Raw genomic sequence first — 6,535 nt, 5'->3', positions numbered from 1 at the left:
AGTTATTTATCCTTGGTAGCCTCTCTTACCGGGAAATGTCTCCTAGTGCTTCCACTCAGCCTTGGTAGCTTGCTACTACTCCGGAACACTTAGGCTAGTCGTCATGTGTCCTTCTTCGTTCCTGTGTCTGTCCCTTCGGGGAAATGTCACACGGTGTCTACTGGAGTCCTGTTAGCCTACTACTGCCCGGTTTACTGGAGTCCTGCTAGCCCAGCTGCTACAGCCCGAACTCACTCGCTGATGACCGACACGTTCGTTGCTAGGTCATGTATGTCTGTCCCTATAAGTTAGTGCCACTTTGGGTTCACGACTAGCCATGTCATCCCGGGCTCCTTGTCATATGGATGCTAGCGACACTATCATATACATGTGCCAAAAGGCACAAACGGTCCTGGGCCTGGTAAGGCGACACCTGTGGGAATACCGTGCATGAGGCCGCAAAGTGATATGAGGTGTTACATGCTAGATCGGTGTGGCATTGAGTCAGGATCCTGACAGATTTGGTATCAGAGCAAGACTGCCTGTAGGATTACCATGCCAAACTGATCGAAGTTGAGTCTAGAAATTCTTTAGTTATATAAGGGAATTGATTGTGGGATGGAACATAAGGCTCTTTTTACTCCTTATACCTTATGCCTTCTGAACTGAGTCATCCTATCTTTCTACGGGGTTAAGGAACTAGGCTTTCTCTTCTTTCTATCGGGATCACGTGTTTCTAATCAGTAGACTCATAAGTTTGTTGAATTCAAGCCTCAGTTTAGTTTCTACTATCTCCGTGTATGCATAGTTGATCTCAGAACCTTGATATTATGATGGTCGAGTGGTTATGCCACCATTTGCAGGATGTCTTAAATCTTTTCGAGCATTTACAACTGCTATTCTGTCCGAGTCATCCCAGGTTTCTAAACAGTCCAATGCATTTGCAAATCTCTTCTTAACGTTCCAATGTTCCTTTGGCCAGATTAACCACACTAACTAGTGTGTTGAGGTACTTCATTGCCTCGGCATATAGGTTGGAGATATTATTATGACCCTAGGTGTCTTAGCTAATTGCCTAGTAATCTAGCCACGTTTTGTGTTCCCAGTGTGATCATTCTGGCCGTCATTCACGAAAGCACCCCGTGATGCAATTTAGTTAGTAGGTATTCTATTCCTGCGTGTTTGAACCCAAGATTCACCCTACTTACTTCATGTTGATAGTGTTTGCTCATTCCTTTAGGTTATTAGTAACCTTTGCATTAGTCGTCGAGGTCCGTGGTATTTCCTTCTTCCAAATACTATGAACTACTTATGGCAGAAGTTTGTTGGATCAAAAGATCACAACAGGAGTGCTCTAGGTGAGTTCTCCATTCTATATTGTGACTCTGCCAGTTCAACCTTTCTGCATGGGTTATCCGAAAGAAATATGTTGAACTCGTTCGACATGCTAGCCCATGCATCCACAACTCAGAAAATCATATGTTCTTTTGGGTTGTCCCTCTTTAGTTGTCCTCTGACCTCATCTATCAATTGATAGTAAAGAGTACGCGTGCATTCATTCATTGATGCATATTACTCTTGTGGTCCGTCAAGCCATTCTGTTCAGAATGACTAGGAGAAACAAACTCCAGTACCTCGTCCACATCCAGGATTGGGTCAAAGTAGTTGTATTCTGCAGATCAAAATGACAACCCAGCTTTTGATCTGTTCTACCTGAAGTATTACCCACTTTACGTCAGGAATGTCATGAGGATTGCACCTTCTCTTATGGATTCTTGACATAGTGATACTTCTCGCCATCATTATTCATTTCTCAGTTCCGTGTTGTCGCAACCGGAGTGCCAGCAAGTGAATCGTGATGTGTGAAATCAATACTCCTAGCAACCTTGTTGCTTGGTAGTTAAATGGACAACAATTTCATTCTTAGCGTGTTGGTTATTGAACCCTCATTCTAAGACTGATTGTGCTACCTAGTCCTTACTTCCGGTGCACTCTTTGATCAATGAGTTAGGATTATTTCAAATCCTCGCTCTATTGATCATATCTTCTTGCCCTGAAAAGCAAGATTGCTCTCGAGCTTATAACATATCAGTGGTTCATGATTTTCCGAATATCTTCTCGGAAGTATCACCAAGTTGTCACTTGACTGCTATGTTGAGTTCGTGATCAAGTTGGTTCTTGAAACCACCCTTTCTCCAAGAATCTGTGTCGGATACCCTAAGCTAGTTGGTTGAGCTAAACAACAACTTGGAGAGTTGGAAGATAAACGCTTGTCCGACTCAGTTCATTCCAAAGGGATATCCTTGTGAGTGTGTGCTAGAGGAAGATGATATCTTCATTGATTGATCCTCATGGTCAATTGCTGGATCTATTGTCTTATCAAAACTTTGATTTGAGTGTGGGCTATCATCGAATGAAAATCAGCACCAACGATGTTCGTAATGTTGTCTTACTTGTGGTTGATCCCTCAAGCATACACCATTACATCTTTTGGTCTGGCCCATGCTATCACCTTGTTCACATAATGGTGGAATTCGAGTGATATGGAAATTCTGATGAGTTGTTGTTGAACCCATCAACATCATTTTATCTCCTCCATAATTCATGATGAACATCAGGCTAGTGTTGGAAACTTGTGTAAGCATTTTCTTCGTGTTCCGTTCATGAAGGATATGCTTGGATGATAGGAGTGACTTCCTCTAATTCATGTGCACCTAATGTAAGTTGCCGCCATGAAATTGAGAAAGGTTTGTTTTGTTTCCTCTGGAATCGTCCCAAGCCAGTCATGCATGTGCAAAGTATACTATGGTTTGGTAGATTAATTACCTCCACTCCATATGTATTCCGTAGCACACCAAGCCACTGATTGATTTGTTTAAGGAGAAGAAGTTCCTTCTTAAGAGCTAGACTTACGCAAGGACTTCGATATCCTCGTTGATGGTTTCCAACCTGAACTCGGTAGCGTTTTATTGTAAGACTATTATGTTGTCATGCTTGTCTGGGACAGTGTGTTCACATGTGTGTAGCAGAGCCAGCTCATGTTTTGGAGCTTGCTACCATAGTCCATTTCCCTAGAATCTTGCAACGTCATCTCGTCAATTTGTGTTGCAAACTTTCGTATTTATTTCTAGACTTGAAGAGTCTGGAATATCCTAACGCCAACCAGATCTGAATCTCAGGAAGATGAGATGGTTGGAACGTTTCCCAAGAGCTATAATATTGGTCTCACTGTAACCTGGTAAAGTGGATGTCGTGGCCAACACACCCAGCCGGAAGGCCTATTATTATAGTATCTTGATTGAAGAACTTGGCCACCTCCCCAACGGACCTCGTAAGATTTACTTCCGTAGCTATTCCTTATGGAATTTTGAGCTGCCGAAGTCCGACCTATTACTTGATGTTCTAGATACCAGACCATTTCAATAGATGGGTTACGCTAGCACATCAAGGAGAACATTAGAAGCGGAGTGCTAAATGTCTCTCGGTCGATCATCCAGATTTTGCCCCCTTGGCCCCGCTAAGGTGAAATCTGAGAAAGTGTTATCTTTCTTTGCATTTACATCGTCCATCACTAATCATCATGGTAGTATGTTTTGTTGCCAGGATCCTTGACACGAATATTGGTAAAACCTTGATGAATATGAAATGCTCATGTCCTTGAGAGCACGCACAAGCACTAGGTGTTATCACCAGCACTAACTGGGATTGTTCCCAGTTTTCCTCGGTTATGCTATAGTCATTCCAACAGTGGAATCAGTCTCTACTGTTGAGCTTCTCCCCAGTTACTAGAATCATTCCCAGCATTTGCATTTTGTTTCCATCTGGCACCGCCATTGCGCCATCCTATCATGGGTCTCATCCATCTCCGATGATAAGAAAAATCATCCATTGCATTGTCTTCAACAAGGTAATCCACATCATCCATTCTAGTCTGGGTATGCCATTCTACCGAACCCCTCCAAACGATCGCTCAAGAATTGCCCTAGGCTGGTTTAGAGAGTCTCAATGATCTCTATATCAAAGGTAATTCTTTTTGCCACTTTAGGTAATAATCTATGAATCAACCTCCTCCAGGATGTCTCGCTGTGGTATCATGGCAACTCAACTCCTCGCTACATTGAAAACCATTCACCACCCTCTTAAGTGTGGAATTGTTGTCTATCTAGTGAACCCTCATCATCTGTTTCACTCCATCCCTCTAGAGGTGTGCTTCATGTCTCAGCTCGAGAGATGTTGCTATGTCTCATTCTGTGAGTTGATCATGAGTTGTTTGATCTTCGAGAAGATCGATCCTTCTAGAGTTTCCTTCCCCTCTCGTTGTCATGTTGGCTGGAGTTCTCTGAGCAGGACGATGAGACAAAGATGGTGATTGAATCAACGTTCATTTGAAGTGCAACCTGGATCGTGAAGATCGTGTTAGTTTGTGTTGCCCCTTCATCTTACCCTACGCTTGAATGTCGGGACGAGATTCTTGTTTAGTGGGGGTGAGTTGTCACATCCCTAGTTCTGGTTTGCCTAGTGCTAGCCTCTGGTGTTGCATCATGTTTATATTTGTTTGAAATTTGAATTGGGGATTGATTAAACCCTAGCACCAAATGAATTCAAATAGGCTCAAATAAAATCATTTTCAATGAACCCAAAATGCCCTTTGAAAATGTTCATGATTTCTGATAAGGTGAAAACCTCTGCCAAAAATGATGAACATATTTCTAGGTCATTCCTGGATTTTTGAATTAAATCTTAAAGTATTTGAATTTGGGCATTTAAATGCTTTAAGTATTTTATTTGCCCAAATAATTCTGATAATGGTTGAGGGCTGCTAAAAAACATTTCAACAGTTCCCATAATTTATTTCAGGATTTTTAGGAAAGGTTTAGTATTTTTACTAAATCCAGAAACAAAGACAGAAAATAGAAAACAGAAAGACTTAGAAAAGAGAGAGAGAAGTTACATGGCGCTTACCTGTAACACAGCCGGCCCAGCTCCTGTTCTGACCCAACCCACCACCTGAGCCCCCTGTCGTCTTCCTCCCTGGACAGAAGGACAGGGGCGCGTGGTTGCCGCGCGCGGGCACGCGTCCTGGCCAGCTCCTCCCTGCCTGCTAGCCCCCGCCTCCCCTGAGGGCACCACGCAACCGTCCCGACCCCTCTGGCCTGTCCACTCCTCCTCCCCCTCCTCTATCTCTCTCGCATGCAACCACAGAACGCCATCGCTGCCGCACTCACTGCCACCGCGTCCACCTTCTCCCCGTCGACCCCTCGCCATGCCTACGAGCTCCGTATCGACGTCCTCTACCTCATAGATGAGCCACGAGGCCCCGGACGCGTTGCAACACCGCCACCGCCCTCTTTGTTCGGCCACCGAGATCGCCGGTGACCTCTCATCGTCACCAACCCCTCCCCGAGCTTGCCGAGGTCTCCGTTCAGTTTTATGTGAGCTACCGCTTCGAACCCCTCTCTTCCCCGCCTCGATTGTGCCTTGTAGCCCTCGTTCTCACCGGAGCCGAAGCTCCCCGCCGCCGGCTATGTCGCCATCGTAGCTACGGCCGCGCAAGCTCGTGCTCGAGCTCACCGCTGCACTCACCGCTCTCCCACGAGTCGAACACGACCGTCCACGGCTCCTCCCGTGCCCCGCACCTCCCACACCGTTGTTGCCCGAACTCCGGCTGCCGCCTAGCTCGCTGCTGCCGTCACCATAGACCACCGCAGCGCCCCTTGCTTGCTCCATCAGATGCCCGCGAGCTTCAGCTTGCCGTTGAGACAAACCGCGGCTCAAACCGCGGCCTGTAGGTGAAACCGGAGCTGCTCCAGTGTGCCTCCGTCGCGTTTTAGTCGCCGCCGGCGTAACTCCGGTGATGCTGACGAGGCAACGTCATTAGCAGATAATGAGCCTGCTAATCACCCCTCTCGAGCCACTGACGTATGGGCCCCTGAGCCTAATTAGGTTAGTCTAAATTATCTGTTTAGATTAGTGCTAATCCTCTAGACCCCACGTATCAGCTTTGACTTTGCCCAAGTCAGCGTTGACTGGTCCCACCTGTCATCCACCCAAACCAGCCCTGTTACACTGACCCGTGGGTCCCAGCCATCAGGTTTGACCTGGCTGGCACTGTTGACCTGCTGACGTCTTGATGTCATCATGCTGATGCAGTAAATGTTTTCTAAAGTTTTAAATAAATCAGAAATGATTATTATTTCAGAAAATATCCAAAACTTCAAAAATTCATATAGATTCAACCGTAACTCAGAATGAAATAATTTATATATGAAAAATGATCAGAAAAATCCAATCTAACCATTTGTACTAGTTTCATGCATGATAGAACAACTTATGACTGCTATTTAGTAAAAATCATATAAATGGCATTTGAATATCCACATATGGAGTTTGAATTTGAATCTTGGATTCAAACCAACTCCATTTAATCTGTTGCTAGATGCATTAGCTCAAATCACAGCATATTGACATGTCATGATCATGCCTCATATTGTGCATTGCATTGATTGTGTTCTTCCTTGTTTGCCGATATTTGTCCCCTCTCAGTAGACGACGTTCT

The sequence above is a fragment of the Triticum dicoccoides genome, chromosome 2B, assembly GCF_002162155.2.
Source record: "Triticum dicoccoides isolate Atlit2015 ecotype Zavitan chromosome 2B, WEW_v2.0, whole genome shotgun sequence".
Lineage (NCBI taxonomy): Eukaryota > Viridiplantae > Streptophyta > Magnoliopsida > Poales > Poaceae > Triticum > Triticum dicoccoides.
Note: the sequence above shows the minus strand (reverse complement) of the source record.